Source organism: Sarcophilus harrisii, chromosome 3 (assembly GCF_902635505.1).
Source record: "Sarcophilus harrisii chromosome 3, mSarHar1.11, whole genome shotgun sequence".
Taxonomy (NCBI): Eukaryota; Metazoa; Chordata; class Mammalia; order Dasyuromorphia; family Dasyuridae; genus Sarcophilus; species Sarcophilus harrisii.
In genome coordinates, this window is record NC_045428.1 from 110,016,404 (window position 1) to 110,035,069 (window position 18,666).

The 18,666-nt window shown below is 31.4% G+C and overlaps 1 long non-coding RNA gene across 1 annotated transcript; it reads left to right on the top strand.

Annotated features, from left to right (window-relative positions):
* Positions 1–13,165: 13,165 nt before the first annotated feature.
* On the top strand, positions 13,166–18,407 carry LOC116422259. The gene is made up of 4 exons (XR_004232824.1): positions 13,166–13,304; positions 13,675–13,767; positions 16,485–16,710; positions 17,799–18,407. It is a non-coding gene; the product is annotated as an uncharacterized LOC116422259 (long non-coding RNA).
* The last annotated feature ends 259 nt before the right edge of the window (positions 18,408–18,666 follow it).

Here is an 18,666-nt window from a genome sequence, read left to right on the forward strand (position 1 = left end):
GAGGATGTATTCTGATGGAAGTAGATTTCTTCGACAAAGAGAAGATCTAACTCAGTTCCAATTGATCAAGGATGGACAGAAGCAGCTATACCCAAAGAAATAACACTGGGAAATGAATGTAAACTGTTTGCATCTGAATCTAATTCTCCCTGTGCAACAAGAGAACTGTTTGGTTCTGCACACATATGTTGTATCTAGGATATACTATGACATATTTAACATGTATAAGACTGCTTGCCATCTAGGGGAGGGGGTGGAGGGAGAGAGGGGAAAAGTTGGAACAGAAGTGAGTGCAAGGGATAATGTTGTAAAAAATTACCCAGGCATGGGTTCTGTCAATAAAAAGTTATAATTATTAAAAAAAAAAAAAAGCATATGACACAGAAACAAGAATTAAGAACCTTGTCTTAGTTACCTTGAAGCAAAAGGAAGTTACTAGAGATTACTGAGGGAGGAATGATTTATAAGACCTCATTTAGAAGTATCACTTGGCAGCTCCATAGAGATTGGACTGGAGAAAAGAGAAATGAAAGTGGAGATGGATAAATGAAGAATGTGGAGGAGATTATTACAATAATCCAGTCAAGAGATGATGAGAGCCTGAAATAGGGTGATGACTGTGCAAATGGAGAAGATGGTATAAACTGTATAGCATACATGTGGAGGAAGAATCAACAAAACTAAAAATGCCACGCAAGTACTCAATTTCAATACTCAATGAGAATAGATCCTTTTTTTTTTTTTTTTTTTTTTTGTAAAGGGAATTATGTTCCTTTTACTTTAAAATAGAAATTTCTTATTTATCTGCCAGCGCTAGAGAACCAAACTGGATATGAATGAATGTTTTTCATAATGCTGAACATCCTTACTTCATTTTAAACTTTGTTATTTTATGGAAATATTTTGCATAACTTTCACATGCAGGTTTCTTAATGGGGGTTAGGGGGTGGAGATAAGTGAAAGAATCTGTAACAAAAGTTTTATAAACAAATATAAAAATTTTAAATGTAACTGGATAAAACAAAAAATAAACTTTCAGTTATATTCAACAAACATATGAGAAACAAAATTTAGATAAGATTGAGTCTTTCCATGACTCAGATCTTCATTAGGAACCTCAATTTTGTTATATCATTTTAATAAAGGGATGAATTGTATGTTTCTCTCTGGATCTATTTAATAGGTGACACAGTGATTTGATTTGAATAGTGGATGTTTGGACAGGAAAATCTAATTTAAAATCCAGCTTTTAATACTTACTAATTGTGTGGCCTGGGCAAGTTTCTTAATCCCAATTGCCTCAGTTTCCTCATCAGTAAAATGAGCTGGAGAGGGAAATTTAAAAAAAAAAAAAAAAAAGATCACTCCTACTGCTTTGCCAGGAAAATCTCAGATGGAGTCATGGAAAATCAGACATGACTTAAAATGACTGAATGACAAAAACTCTAAATCCAATGTTACAAGACTTTTATGATTTTATATTGCTCTTGTGTTTGTATGCCAGTTTTATAGTTTCATTATCTCCTCTCTTTGACCTTGTAATTATTACTGCTGTTAGTGTGCAAGCTGCTCAAATACCAAATTTACTACCAGCCCCTGCCCTTATTTTCCCAATCTGCTTCTAACTTGGGGCAAGAGAGTGGGAAACCTAAAAATGAGTGTCAGTGGTGTATATTAACTACTAAGTTTTACTTAGTATATTAGTTAGTTTACTTAGTATATTAGTACAGAGAATATTAGTAAATATTACTTACTCGAAAGTTTCCCTTTAAATTATACAATTATATTGCCTGAATTTGGTGTTAATCATTTTGACTTTTCTAAGATCCTTTGAAATAAGAATTTTTAACTGGGTTCTGTATAGATAAAATCACTGGAGAAGGGGAAAAAGACCTAAGATGACCAGCATGTAGGAGATAAAAGAGCACACTCTATATTGTTTTTTCTCAGAAGTACTAGGTTAACCTTTTGAATTCCAATTGACTTTGAGACTATGTGACTTTAAGCACTATCATACTAGCTCTCAGTTTCCTTTTCTGTAAAATCAGGGTGTTGAAGGAAATTAATATTTTAGATCTCTTCTAATAGTATATGCTGTGATTCTAAGTGGTGAGTTACTCAGTTTAATAATTTCATCTTCCCTGTTTTGTCCATAAAAATGTTTAATAGTCTATGTGGATAGTGACTAGAATAAATGAGAGAGAGCTTTATGTGACTTAGATAGTGGATCTAATGAGAAATTTAATATGTTCTGACTCCACTTTCTCATCATCATTTGTTTGATTTTCACATGAATATGTGTTTGTGGATGAACTCTAAGGATTTTTTTTTCAGGTGGGATGCTGACATTCTCTTATAAGGAAAGTTGTAGAAAGATTTAGTGTGAAATAGATCTAGAAAAGATAGCATTAGTAAATCCCTTTCAGAACTGTGAATATTTCTGTCAGAGTGAGATGACTTGCAAACTAGTTGAGAAATTTTTTTCCTTTGTAATAGCTATTCATTCCCCTGCTGCCATGATTAACCTGTAAGCACTGTCAACAAAGACTTTCATGTAAGTAGTAATGTAAAATAATTCAGAAAGGATAAGTAGAAAAAGGAAATAGGCCAGTTATAAACCAATGAGGGATTACTTATATGTTCTGCATTATTTTAATTTTTTTTGTTTGTGACCCCTGTTTTTTCAAAACTTAGAACCCCATCTAAACTGGAAGTTTTTCTTTTCAAAGAAACAAATGAGGAAGGTCAGTGAACCACCAAAAAGACATGGTAATTGAAAATTCTCGAGTCAATAATGGCTCTTGGGCAAGGTCTGAATAACCTGCCTATATTCATATTTAGGTATATTATATTAGCATGGTGGCAGGCAACATGTCTAATGACGACTACAATACAAGATAGAAATAGAGATTTGAAAAAAAGAGAGGAATTAAGATGGGCAGAAGGAATGGAATGGAACAAAGCTATTCATTAAAACATGAAAACAGAACCCACTGTTCCTTCAATCCCTCAGTTTTCTCAATTATAATATGGGGATAATAATAGTATCTTCCTCTCATGATTGTTAGGAACAACAACTGAGATAATTTTGATCAAGCACTTAGCATAGTTTCTGACACATAGTAGATATTTAATAAATACTTGGCTTTTACTCATTCCTTTCTGCCTCAATGCCAGGACTTGACTAAATGTTATTACAGAAATAAAGAAATTGTATAGATAATATATCATAGATAAAATATATCATGATAGATAAGATATATTATGATAGGGATTAAAAATCATCCTCTCCAAATCCACTCCCCATCCACATAAAAATATTGCATCTGGCACCTACTTCTTTAGACTTTATTTTTCCAGGCCAAATAAATGGCTATAATCCTACTTCAGAAGTCTTCAATATCATTTCCTTTTAGAAACTGTTATGGTCCTTGGAAACAGGATAGAAACTAAGCTTCATTCAAAAGAAGCCATCGTGGCCAGCACTTAACCTTTACTTGTGGTCATATTAAATTCTGACTATCCCAAAAGTTAAAAACATAGAGTTCCTACTAAGAAGAATACTTTCAAAATGATCTGGTTATATCATGTGCATATTGGCAGGATGAACAAAAAGAATAGCCCTGTGGGAAATTCATAAGATGTGTAAATCTTAGAGAATACAATTTGTCTTTGACTCAAATATTTCTCTAAAGTTTTTTATTGTATGTAGTATTAAATTAATTTTAAATATCTCTATCATTCTACAATAAGTCTACATTTTGTCCTTTGGGTTTTAGGATATTTTTTGCCTTGTGTGATCTCCTTATCTTTATATTTTAATTAGCTTAACTTCATCATCATCATTGTATCTTTTCCCTGTCTCCACAGTTAGGTTGCAAACTCCTTGAGGAGTAATGGTGGGCAGAAAATATTTGAGTTTTACATATTTTCCTCAGAATTTAATAGCATGTTATCTATTACTAATATTATCAACTATCTAATAAAGATTAAATATTAAAGATTACTATAACTTATAACATATAAATAATTCATTAAAATTGAAGGGTAAAGGCAATCAGATCCTGGAATAATGAATAGAGAACTGGTTGACTTTGTAATTAGGAAAAAAGATGTGTTGCAATCGAGTTGTCTCTTATAAATAATGATTCTGGTATATAGTTACTTTTTGTTGTGAAATATATTTTAAAAAATCAACATTTTCCTAGCGGAAAGGTAACACTAAATAGTAAATAGTGTTAATTTAGGCAGATCTGGGTTTAATTTAAATACTGCCTCTAGCACTTGTTAATTGTTTAGCCATGGACAAATAATTTCAATTCTCTGAGCATTAGATTCCATGGTTATATAACCAAGAGAACTGCAGCTTTGGTATCTACCTCAGAGAATTTCTGGGAGGCTTAAATGGGATGATGATGATGATGATGATGATGATGATAGTTAGCACTTATATAATGCTTTGAGGTTTATAAAATTCTTCAAATATTTTAATTCACTTACTCCTCACAACAACTCTGTGAAGTAGGTGCTACTATTATATGTATTTTGAAAATAAAAACATTGAAGCACAGAGGAGGTTGGTTTCTTTCCCTGAATCATGAAGTAAGGTGTATAAGGCAAGATTCAAATTCAGGTCTTCTGGGTTCAAAGTGATGTGTTCTATCCACTATTTTACAATGCAAATATAGAAGCAAATGTAAAATTTCAGGTATGAACAATATTTTTTTCCTTCACTATTTTCTTTGACAAATGTTTTTAATGGTGGACAAAGGAGAGAGTGGGTTGGTGGGCAATAAGAAATTTGACAAAATACAGTATCAATAAGTAATTTTAAACTATGCATACATTTAGAATTATGCATATGCATGTACACATAAACTTACAGAGAGGAAAATAAAGTAGCAGTCAGCAATGGAGAATGGATGAAGGAAGGTTATACAAAGAATGGAAAGAAAGAGAAATGGATAAGGTTTAGACCTTTGATTTCATAAGTATAGAGAAATAACAAAAAAGGGAAATTCTATCTAATGCAGCGTGTGTGTCTGCACTTTCTTGGCAACATATGATCTAAAAATTTTGTTTTTCCCCCTTAAGAATAGATAATTCACTTACTTGTAAAAGATCACAGAATATGTCAGAAGTTAGGCATGAACAGAAGCTGCCCTGATTTTAAGATTTGTATACCAAATTGTCTCATCAAAATGTGCTTGTAAAATGTTTTGCTATAATAATAAAATGTATTGTTAACATATGCAAATACATAATATATCCATTATGCATATGCATAAACTCCTTTTTCATTCATAAATGGAGTCTATTACTATGCCTCTACTTAGCTTTGCAATATTAATAATATACATTTTATTGATAAAAGTTAGCTACTTACAGAAAACATTATCAGAAAATACACATGGTTCTTCCTCAAAAATTTGAATTGTATTACTTAAAGAGAAGAGGAAAGAGAAATATCAGATTCTAACAATTTCTCACTAATTACTTAATTTCAAGTGTTGCTAGAATATTTTTTTGTATTTTAATGTATTACATATTTCTGAATACTGTGTAGGATTCTGTTATAGAATTTCCCACTTATACAGGTTGTTTTCACAACTGTCAAGGATAATTTTCTGTTCAGTGTTCTTCTTGTCACTACCAAAATTTCTAAACTTGTAGACAAAGTGACTTAGGGTTAGAGTTTTTCCTAAGAAGAGGAATCAGAGAAATCCTGCCATCAAAGGAAAAAGTAGCAAAAGAAGAAAAATATTGAATATTTGATTTGAATGCAGAAAAAATCATGAATTTGACAGCAAAAGGAAAAGAAGAAAAGGAAAAGAAAGTAATTTTTTGTTCAGATACCTGTGAAATGACAAAAATTCTTCATATTCTAGGGCCTAAAGAAATTGTTGAGCCCAAAATAAGTTTAGAGAGCAATAAATCTGAAACATTTTAATAAACAAATGAACAGACTTGCAACTATATGTGTTTGTCATGTAATATTTACACCACTAAAATCTGAAAGTTGAAATAGTATATGGAAAAGAAAATGAATAGAAAAATACTGAGCAAACAAATTAAGGCTACACATTCAGAAAAAAAATTTAACATTTAAAAAAATAAAAATACTATATATTTTACATATTGAATGAGTATCATAATTTATAATTTTTTCATGTAACTTTGTTTTTCTTATCTTTCCTTTCCTTTTTATACTTTATATATTTGAATGATTATGTTTGCCTATGTCATATAAAATACAATTTATTGAAAGAGAGGAAAAAAAAAAAAACATTTGTTTAAACTTTTCCTGCAAGTAGATTTTTGATTGGGATCAATTCATTATTCATATGAAATTTTTAGAATATTAACAGAACTTCAGCAAGACATCTGTGAACCCATCAGCATCACACACACACATGCAAAGTCACATATATGTAAATACACACATACATGTGCGTATATACATATACACATACAAACCTATATGCGTATATTTAATACATTTTAACTACGTGAAGGATATACTTAATTATGTTTCAATTATCTCTCTCAAATTTCTTTTCCAGTTATAATCAATGTCCTTGATAATACTGAAAAAAATAACACTAGTAATGGAATTTTAGAATAACAGTTTTGTTCGTAAACTTACGGTATTTTTAATATTATCCCTTTCATTTGAAGAAGTCCATGGACTTATAAAACATTGTTAGGAATTTTCAGAAGATCTATTTGTCAGAAGTATTTTTGGTAGTAAAGGAAACTGAGGCATAAAATGATAGTTTACTTGATAGGAAATCTAACTTCAAGGATAAGCTAAGTATAGAACACAGATAACACAATTCATATTTTATGTCCTAAATATTAAACCTTATGTTCAGGGATTGCAGTGGACAGCAGAGAGAAAATGGCTGTTAAAGGTTTCCTTAGGGAAATCATTTTATGGTTAAGGATGATAAGGAAATATTAGAGCTGTCCAAAATTATGGATTTTGTTATGGATAAGTTCAGAAAATTTAACACAATTCAGAGAACTGGAAAAATCAAAAGGACATTTGAGATAACTAGTAGAGGAGAAGAGTAGTTTTGCTGAATCAAAAACATGTTTAACTCGAAACAGACATCTATATAATTTTGTTTCCCATGATTCTTCTTGAAATAATTGTTCTAGAGGTAAAATTTTTTTTTCAGTAACACTGAATGAGAAAGACTTGCTATAATCCTGAGTTTAACTCTTACCTTAATCTTGAAACTTTAAATTCCCAGGACACAGTATTGAGCTAATTCAGAACTTATTTCTTTCATACCTCTAAGGACATCTTCAGCACTTCATGAAATGAGATTGCTATTAAATGAATTCAAAAGAACACATGGGATCATCATATTAAAACATAAAGGAAACTCTATTTCCTCACCTCCAAAACTGGGAAATTGTTTTAATGTCCTTTCCAGCCCTAACTCTGTGATTTATGCTTTTATACTACATAGTTGGCCATGATCTTTGTTAATTTGACTGTGTTTTTATCATGCAATTTGATTAGGAAATTAATGCAAAGATGAAAATTGAAGCAATACAGTAATAATACTACAGCTAAAAATTATACTTTACAACTTCAGATTTAACTAAAAGCCAATATTTTTAAATTGTCATGGTAAGAATTCTAAAGAAAAATTCCTTTCTTCAGAAAATAAAATCATATTTCATTTATTTGGAAATTATTTTTGAGGTCTATTAATTTAAATAATAAATAAGGTTTTCTTTTTTTGAAATAATATTACTAAGAAGACATTTACTTACATGGAATAATTATTTTATAAAAATCCTATATACTAAACCATTACCAATGATCATTCTTAAGGTCTCTAATAGTGATTAGTAGTGTTTGATAATATTTAAATGGGATTTTAAATTCTTATTAAAGAATAGAATAAACATAATTGTGATGCTAATAAATCTTAGGTTTCAGAACATATATTAACTATTTCATATGGACATTAATACAATGTATTATAGTTACTTGAAGACAAAAAGGGGGAGAAACTGGAGTGTGCTTTATTGTTAGCATTCTATTAGGTCAGATACAATGTTAGTTTAGGTACTTAGCAATCATGGAACAGTTAATAAAAATGTAATTGCCTTAGTAAAATCAGGCGATGTAATGGAAATATAATGACACTTAGATTCTTAGGATGCCCCTCTGCTCCTTTCCACCCCTTCCTCCTTCTACATGGAAATGTTTCTGATTATTAGGGCAGGATATCTTTAAGGATGTGGTTGGTAGCTTGTATGGTATTCAGACCATACAATGGGACTTTTTTATGCCCATATGATATCAGGGACCAGCATTAGAGAAACTAGGGATAATAAGGTACACTAAGAAACTTTGCCTTTTTTTTGGATAAAGGTTTCTATCATGTGAGTAAGAGTAAACAAGTTGTATAAGAGAAACAGTGGTTCTATCACAAGAGAACTAGAAATATTAAGGAGATGAGAGTAGAAATATAATGAACATTTATTGTCCCAACTACTTGCCATGGACTGTGCTAAATCCAAGGAATAGAAATAATGAGAAAGACAGCCCCTGCCCTCAAGGAGCTTATAATGTAATAAGGGAGGTAATAAAGTTGAAAATAGTAAGGGAAGAACATGAGAGAGTACCCGACACAACAGAATGATCATGATATTTGATTGGACACCATGTAGAACATGTGATGGCTAGGATTTTGAGCCCTCTCTTAAGAAAAATTATTGGAAGAGAGTTTTTTTGTTTTGTTTGTTTGTTTGTTTTTTGCTTCACATTCTCACCCTCTAATCAGAAGGGTAGAAACAACTGAAACTATCAATAAGATGTAAGTCCCAAAGTTGAATTTCCATTCTGATTGGTCAAAAATAATTGGAAAGAATGAAGGTATAAAATTCTGTTGAAGTTAAAATAAAAATATATTCAACTATGACAAACTTAGCTCTTCATAGCAATACAGTGATCCAAAATTTCATAGACTTGTATTGGAAAATACCATCTACATCCAGAAAAAGAACTATGGAGACTAAATGCATATTGAAACATATTATTTTTGGTTTATTTTTTGCTTTTTTCTTTCTCTCTTTTCTAATTTTTCTTTCACAACATTACTAATATGAAATATGTTTAACAAGTTAGTATGTGTATAGTATATCAGATTGCTTGTCTTGGGGAAGAGGAAAGGAAAGATTAGAAAAAGAAAAAATGAAACTCAAAATCTTACAAAAATGAATGTTAAAACTATATGTAAAATTAAGAAAAAAATTTTAAGTTAAAAAGAAAGAAAAAAGAATATTCATATTTCATGACATATCCTGAATCAATCCAAACTATTAGATAAATACAAAATTATATTTAATAAAAACTTAGTTTTATATAATATGGCAAAATATAAAAATATTTTATATCTATGTTTAATAAAATAAAACTTTAAGAAGACATTTTTTTCTTCTAAAAGGAGTATGAGGGTTTTTTGTTCTCCTACTTCAGTTTTACTTAGATTGGATAGACTGCAAAAACTAGTAGACTTAAACCATTTGGAATCAGAAAAATCTAAGGGGCAGCTAGTTGATGCAGTGCATACAGCACCAGCCCTGAAATCAGGAGGACCTGAATTCAAATCTGGCCTCAGATACTTAACACTTCCTGGCTATGGGGGTCTGGGCAAGTCACTTAACCCCAATTGCCTCAACAACAACAACAAAAATCTATAAGTTGTAATTAAAGTATTTAATAAATGTCTAAAAATATTTGAAATATTAATTTATACTTTAACATATTTAATATATATTGGTCAATCTGCCATCTGGGGAAGGAGGGGAAAAATTGGAACAAAAGGTTTGGCAATTGTCAATGCTGTAAAATTACCCATGCATATAACCTGTAAATTAAAAAAAAAAAACTATAATTAAAAAAAAATTGAAATATAAAGAAGTAGAGAGTAAATGTTGCAAGGTCAGAGATGAGCAAATCCTTTTTTAATTTTACAAAAGGAAAAGAAATTTAATTCTTCATACTACAGACGGGTAAAGGAGTTCAAATCTTGAAAAAAAAATTGACTTTTTCAATTCATGGATTTTTTTCTTTATTTCAGACAATCAAGGTTAAATGACTTGCTTAAATTGACATAGCTAGTAAGTATCTGAGGCTAGCTTTGAATTTTAGTCCTCCAGAGTCCAAGGCTGGTGTTCTATCCACTGAGCCAGCTAGCTGCCCTATACATGAATTTTAGAAAAAAAAAATCACTAAGAAGTAGCATGAATTCATTCATAATACAGTATGCCTAACTAACTTTTTTTATATTATGTTTACTAGGAAGATAGGTAGCAAAATAGTTAAAGAGTTGATCTTGGAGGCAAGAAAACTTAGATCCAAGTCCTAACACTGATAAAAGCTCTTTGATCTTAGACAATTAAGAATTGTCTAATCTAATTGATTATGATCTATTTGATTATAATCTAATTGATAATGAGGTATAATCTAATTATACCTCAGTGGAGCTTATTAAGATTGTAAAGTGAAAAGAAGATAAATTTGCAAAGATAAAGGGAGTTTCTTATCCAAAATATGTTCTATCAATGAAATCATGTCTAATCCCTAAACTACTAGATAGATACAACAGGAGAGTACACCAGACATAATAAATTTGGATTTCTCAAAGACATTTTACAAATAGCTCATGATATTGTTATAATGCAAAAGGCAGGGATGGAGATGTGAACCAGATTATAGAGCAGTTGAATAAACTCTGTCACTTAGGAAGTTAATAAGCATGCTGTTCTATATTGTGATCCAAGCTATCAAGCAAAATATTGAAAAAGAAATGGGTCAACAATTGATCCTAATGAAACTCCAAGAGTGCAATATAGATAGATAACAATCAAATAATTGCTATTAGATAAATACAAATATATTTTGATCAAAATATTTATTTATGAAAATGTGTAAACACGAGTTCAACTTCAATACATTCCTGAAAAGGATGAAGAAATTCAGCAGTATTCTAGTAAATGTTTAACAATCTATTTGCAGTACAGGAAAAAGATGAGGAGAGAAAATGTATACACATGCATTTCAGATTTAATCTGCATTATTAAAAATTTTCTTTCACTGTCTTAGAACTTAGACAATCATAAAGAATAAATTAAGCCCTGATTTGTACCTTTGTTGATTTCTGAGGGGGTAAATAGTAGCACTGTTTTTTTTTAATGGTTGTAATTCAAACTGATATAGCATATTCCTTATCTGAAATTTCTTCAGCTAAAACTTGAAAGATGGAATGAGTCATAGGAAAGTATAAGAGATAATTTGCAAGAATTTTCTATCATTCATAAGCTCTATCTCTCCAGATTTAGGCCCTATTCCTTCTCTTTGAAACCTCAATTTTCTGAACTATATCTATTTGCTCCCATTGCAGAGAATGTCCTTTGAAGTTGTGAAAGTGGAATATTGGAAAGATGGCAGCACTCTCAAAGAAAGAATAGTTTCAAATCTGTCTCTCACATCATATTTGCAGTCTGCCAACAAAGACTTTTCCCTTCTGTTCTGAATTAAACTGACTAGAAGAATAGACATCACCAATAGTCTCTGCTTCTTATATAAACCACAGACCTAATGCCCTCTCATGAAAATGAAACAAAGTGAAGCAGAGAGTAGAAGTACATGATTTCCAATGAACAACGAAACACTTATTTCACTCAGTAAGTATTTAGATAGTGATATTCTTGTATAGGAGATTCTCACAGGTGTAGGTATGACTGAGCAGTGTCTGAATTTCCTAACAAATCAGAGATTTTGTGATTAGTAGCTTTGGAGAAGAAAGGATCATGACTCTAGAACTAGAAAGAACCTTGAAGAGAATATATTCCAACTCCTATAGTTATCTTTTATTTTCAAAGTTTTCTTTTATTTTAAAAAACATATTTTCATTTCTAAATTATCTCCCTTAGATGACTATGAACCACTACATAGAATTCCCAATCCCTTTATTTTTGTCTGCCTGCATTTTTGATTTCCTTCACAGGGTAATTGTACACTATTTCAAAGTCCAACTCTTTTTATACAGCAAAATAACTGTTTGGACATGTATACATATATTGTATCTAACTTATACTTTAATATATTTAATATGTATTGGTCAACCTGCCATCTGGGGGAAGGAGTAGGGGGAAGGAAGGAAAAAGTTGGAACAAAAGATTTGCAACTGTCAATGCTGAGAAATTACCCATGCATATATCTTGTAAATAAAAAGCTATAATTAAAAAAAAAAGAAAAAATAAATTATCTCCCTTTATTTCCTACCCCCACTTGCCATTGAGAATTCAAGAAATATGATACCCATTATACTATGAAATCATGATTTTTTTCCCTTCCTTTATCATTCCTCTCCCCAAAGCAACAAGCAATCTGAGATAGATATTTCTATATTTGTACTGTTGTGAAAGAAAAATCAAATCAAAAGAGAAAAACCATGAAAAAGAAAAAATAAACAAGAAACAGAAAATAGTACATTTCAATCCATATTCACTGACCAAAGTTTTTTTTTTTTTTTTTTCTTGTGGATGTATATAGCACTTTCTATCCCAAGTCTATTAGAATGGTCTTGAATTGTAGTATTGCTGAGAATAGCTAAATCTCTCATAGCTTATCATCACATAATCTTGTTGTTATTATTCACAATCTTAGCCAATCTGATAGGTGTAATGTAGTATGCCCCAGAGTGGTTTTCATTTGCATTTCTACAGTCAATAGTGATTTAGAGGATTTTTTTACATATGGCTTTAATTTCTTCATCTGAAAATTATCTGTTCCTATCCTTTGACCATATATTAATTGGGGAAAACTTGTATTTTTATAAATTTGGCTCAGTTTTCTATACATTTTACAAATAAGGCCTTCTGTAGAGGGCTGAAACTCCAAAAAGGTGTGCTTGAATCAGACAACTGAGCACTTAAGGCTAATTACCTATTTGATGTGAGACAATGACTCTATTAGCATCTGTTTGGATAAATGGCTTTTCTCATTGTTGGTGCTTGCTGAATGTTTGGTGTTAAAATAATCAGAAGTAAGGATGAGAGGGTGCAGGGAGAGAGGCAGGATGAGGAGGAAAGAGCCTGGTGACTCAGGATTCCAGAATCAGGTGAGATCTTTGAAAAGCTGTGTGGCAGTTTACCTGCCTCCTTCACTTTTCCCCATAAAGATGAAGGACTTTAATTTGTCTTGACTCTGGCTGACCCTGAAGCCCTCGAAGGAACTAGCTAATACTTTACAGCCTTTATCACAAACAATGGTTAGAAATTTTTCACCCCAGCTTTCTGCTTACCTTCTAATCTTGGCTGCATTGATTTTCTTTGTGTAAAAAAATTTTAATATATGAAATTAAATTTATCCATTTTGTATTTCATAATGTTCTCTATTTCTTATTTGGTCATAAATTCCTTCCTTCTCCAAAATTTTGATCGCTAAACTATTCCTCGCACTCCTAAATTGCTTATGATAATATTTTTATGTCTAAATCACGAATACATTTGGACCTTATCTTACTATAGGATGTGAGATGTAGATCTATGTCTAGTTTCTTCTATACTGTTCTCTACTTTTCACAGCAATATTTCCAAATGATGAATTCTTATCCCAGAAGCTGGTCTTTTCTTTTACAGATGAAAAAAGTAAGAACTTTGCTATTTTCATGTGAAGAGTACGCTTCTTTCCCTAAAGAAGCATTCTGGCCCTGAATACTGCACTAATATTTAGTAAGTTTCTACTATGTACAAATAATTCAACCATGTAATACAGTGGGAGTGGGAGTGGGGTTAAAGGTACAAAATGTTAAACTAATAAGATAAATCCATAAATATCTGGCATGTTAGACAATTCCCCCAATATCTTGTCACTACAACTTTCTTACTAGCAACTTTGATCTGTCTACAGCATCTCTATTTTCTATAGAATCTCCTAATTTGTTTTTTATGTTATGGATGGATGCATAATCTGGTGGTTTATGACAAGGTTTCATCATATTTGAAACTGCAAGGCAATTGAGATTTTTCCAATTTTACCAGTCAAATGTTGAGTTTATCCAATATTTGGTTATAGAAATGTCATTTGCCTGACAAATCTTGTTGCAAATTATTAGATGTCTTGTTTCTTATTTCAACTCAGTTTCTATTAGAAACTTCTTCCTGTTTCCCATCAAGTTTGCTTTTAAGATTAACTCTGATGACAAAATGAGAAAATTTTACTTTTAATAGAGAATTTCATTATTTTAAAAATCATGGAGACAGTGCTTAGAGTAACATTGCAGATAATTTAGAGTTGTTAAAAAATATTAACAAATATTTACCAAATTCTTCTCTATGTATCAGGCACCTTACTAAATGTTGGAAATACAAAGAAAGTAAAAAATGAGCAAAAATCATCCCTTACTCTAAAGGAACTCATAGCCTAATAAGACAAAGAAATTTAAATAACTATGTGCAAAAAAAAATTTTATATATACATGTTAATCAGAGATAGTATCTGGTAGAAATTCCAGGCATTGAAGGTGACTAATAAAAGTCTTCTTTTGGAAATGAGATTTGAGCTGTCCTCTGAAGGATGTTAGGAAAGTCAGAGATGGAGAGAAATCTAGGTAAGAGAGACACCAAACATATCTTAGCTCAGTATATTTTTCCTTTTATTTAAAACAAGTCTACTTTTTTCTCTTGTATGTATGGGGGACATCAAAAAATCACCTATGGTTTGACAGCTTGACTTTGAGATGTGAAAAAAAAAGTAATAATGAGTCATTAGGTCCTAAAAGTTCTTAATTTTTATTAGTTGGTGTGATAATAGGATTCTTTGTATTTTGGAGCTGACTTAAGATTTGTAAATTTTGTTTGCAGCAGGTTTTCTTTGGATTCACATACTTTTTTATCTAAAACTCTCTCTTTGGCTTTTTGGCAAGTTCCAAATTCCATGCTGAAAACCTCTCCCTCTGCCTGTGTAGCTGGTGCCTCAGATAGCCAATGATCATCATCTCCCTGGCTATGACATGAAGGGTTGAAAATTAAACAGGTTGATAGTCTGGCACCTTACAATAAAACTCAGTATTTGGATATGTAGTAAGCTACCACTGTGTGGATGAAATGGGATTCAAAAATCTCATAAATCAAACAGGAAAAATGATGGAATGAACAATGAGGACCATCTATAAAATACTTTTGGGATTCAAATACAAAAGCAATAAAATCTATAACCTTAGAGAGCTTACCTTCTAATATAACACCAATACTATCAGAAAAATAAATGGTAGTGGGGGAAGAACAGTCTGTTCTGAGGGAGAACAGAAATGGTGATGGAGTCACAGAGGAAGTGACTGACATGCCCTTTCCAAAAGCTACAGTAAGATTGTTTGGATCCTCAGGCATAACTAAGTTTGTCTGAGATCACAGACAAGTGCTTCATCAGAAATGATTTCCAAAAAGAAGTATATTAAACCTTCTAGGGCATAATCTCAATAGGTCCCAAGAGAGTTCAGTGGAAGTGTGGATGATAAGACAAACAGAGCAGATGATTATTTTATCAAAAACAAAATGAAAAATAAGCAGTTGGTATAGCTAAACAAAACATAAGGAATATTGGATATGATTACAATCTATAAGGCAGTATTACACTGTGTTAAAGGACCTGGACTTCAAGTTAGAGAGATGGAGATTCCATCCCATACCTAACATCTAACAAGTTGTGTGACCCTGGGCAAGTCAATTAACCTCACTGATCCACAGTTTCTCCATCTGTAAAATCAGGATCAATTGGTCTGCAGTGCCTGCCACATGGGGCTTTTGTAAGACTTGAATGAGAACAAGCATGTAAAACACTAGTTTTAAAGTATTTTTTGAAGGGCAGCATTAGAATTGCAGGAGTTTGTAAACAAGAAGTTACAAAATGCTTCTAAGACTAAGTTCCTAACACTGAGATATAGACTCCTAGGATTAATCAGGTTAGCAATTTAGCAAACTGACAAAAGTAGTATCTAGTAATTATTTACCTACTTTGTGTATGTTATTCCCTACAAAATTAAGAAAACAAAAACATTTGATTTTATTCTTTTGGGAGTAAGGACAGTGGGGGAGGGTAACATTTTGAAAAAATTAAATTTCCTAGAATGACAAGAAAATGTGTTAATTTATAGTGTGAAATATGCCCTCACCAACTCAGTTAATATAATAGCAAGATATAATTAATTACCAAAGATAAGGTGTTAAAGTATTAACATAAGTGTTAATATCCTGTTATCCCTTTACCAAAGATGAATACTTTCTGATAAAGCTAGGTGATGTATGGTGATTGGCCATGTCTTTCATGGCCCTTAAAGGCAATACAATTAGTTTGAGTACAAGTCAGGGACCTAGAATTGTAGGATGAACAAAGACCCTGAGAAAGCTTTTGTATTGAAAGATTTTTTTTTTATGTCTTTATTTGTTTCTAGCAGCAGAATAACTCAGCCAGAAGGAGACAAACAACTGTCTCATTCTACAATTGGAGAGTCAGAAAAAAAGTTAGAACCCCTTTTGAGATAAAAGAGAAATACATTTCACACAGGCAAGAATACAAAAAGACACAAATTTGATTTCAGACAGAAGAATGATTTAAACATTCAAACAAAACAAAATAAAACAACAAAAAAAGAGAGAACATGGAAGAAAATGAATCAGGTAGGTGGAAAGGGCACTGTATTGGAGTTAGAAAAATGTGAGTTTAAAACTTCTCAAATACTTATTAGCTTCATGACTATTTGCAGTGCTTAATAATCTGTTGTAAACTCTTCATCTGTAAAATAAAGTGGGGGAGAAGGTATGGACTCAATGATTGTCTTTGAGATATCTATCTTCTATTTCTACTCTATAAATCTGCGACATGAAATATTTATCTCAATTGTTAAAAGAAAGTTTTACTTTTGTTATTTAATTCAATAATTGGATAGAATTATTTGGGGAAAGATAGTTGTAAAGAATGATATACATTAACCTAAAAAAGACTAATTCAGTCTTAAAGGTAGAATCTTCAGACTTGGGGAGTTGGGGGAATGTAGATCTTTATAAGATCAAGTGACTCAATTGGGGATATTTAATCTAGATAAGACTCAGGAGGAGAAGCTAAAATACTTGGGTCCTATTTCAGTGTCTTCAAGCTCATTTTAGTGTCTTCAAGCTGTAACAAATCATACTTGACTAATCCATAAAGTTATTCAGTATAAAATATTATGTAGAATATTTAGAAATACACATTCACAAATCTGAGTCATGTTATAGCTCCTCTTGTCTTTCAAATTCAGGCTTTATATTAAATGAATTTATATTAATTCCTTATAGAATTTATTCAGATTAAGCCAAATGTTTGTTCATGACTTAAAAGCAAACTCATTTTGATAAAATGGGCTACAGTCTATAATAGTTTGAAAATGATTCTAAAATGTTCTATGTCCATCACATGAAATAATAACCATAAAGCTCTTAGCGCAGTATCTAGCTCATAGTAAACCAGTAAGAACTATATAAATGTTATTTATTATTATTATTTTTCTTCCCCTTCAAAATAATTAGCTAAAGAAAGAAAAAGGAAAGGAAAAAAAGAGAAGGGAGAAAGATAGTTTTTTAAAAGAACAGATTAAGACCTGAGTTAACATTAAATCTCATACAGAAAACCATTTTGTTTCAAAGATAGTGAGTCCAAATTATGTTTTTTATGAAAATATATAAACAGTTTAGAGTTCCCTATTAATGTATTATCTCCCCTACTTCAGAGTCAGAATGAATTACAGGCACAGGAAACAGCAGGAGATGTTCAACAAAGTCTCCTTCTCTGCAGACAAGGTCAAAAATTTTCCATCTTACTTCTGCACAAGCAGCAGTGTATCCTAACACTCTCAGAAAACCTGCAGTTCGGTCTCACCCTCACCCAAGCTGGGAATCTTTCTGAGTAACTTCTCAGAAGTCTCTGCCTCTTCAAACAAAAAGATAAACCTTAAAATCATCAAAAATATAATTCAGCTCAGGCTCAACTCACCAACTCCTGGAAGATATGGAAAGTTTCAAAGCAGACTCCCCACCTGGACTAGGCCCTTCTTATGCAAAACTACTGATGATTCTTAAGCATTTAGGTCTGTCAACCTAGATAGACAATACAAGTCGCCAGAATGCCAAGTTATCCTTTGAATGTGGAAATAAAATGTTTTCCCTTTAAGTGAGCTTTCATAAGACAAGCAAAAAAACAAAAACAAACAAAATGCACACATTTTTTTCTTAATAAGTTTCAGTGATAATTTCTCCATCATAGTTTTTTTGTTCTTAAAAAATGCTATTCTATGACAAACCTTATGAATTGAAATAATCAATAAAATAATCATTTTTCCAAGTGCATATTTTATAATATATTTTGGGGGTATGAGCTATTTTATTTGCTTTATTAGAATTCTAATCTTGTGCTTGGCTTGGTAAAAGAAAACTATAATCTTTGCTACTGGGGAGGCTGAAGCTAAGAAATTACTTACATTGGGAATACTGAGGTAAAAGAGACTGAAAGTTATGATAGTTTAATCTAAGTTGGTAACCAATTTGGTGATTTCCAAGGTGAGGGGAAGGTGCCTAAGGAAAATGTGAAGTGGTCTTTTA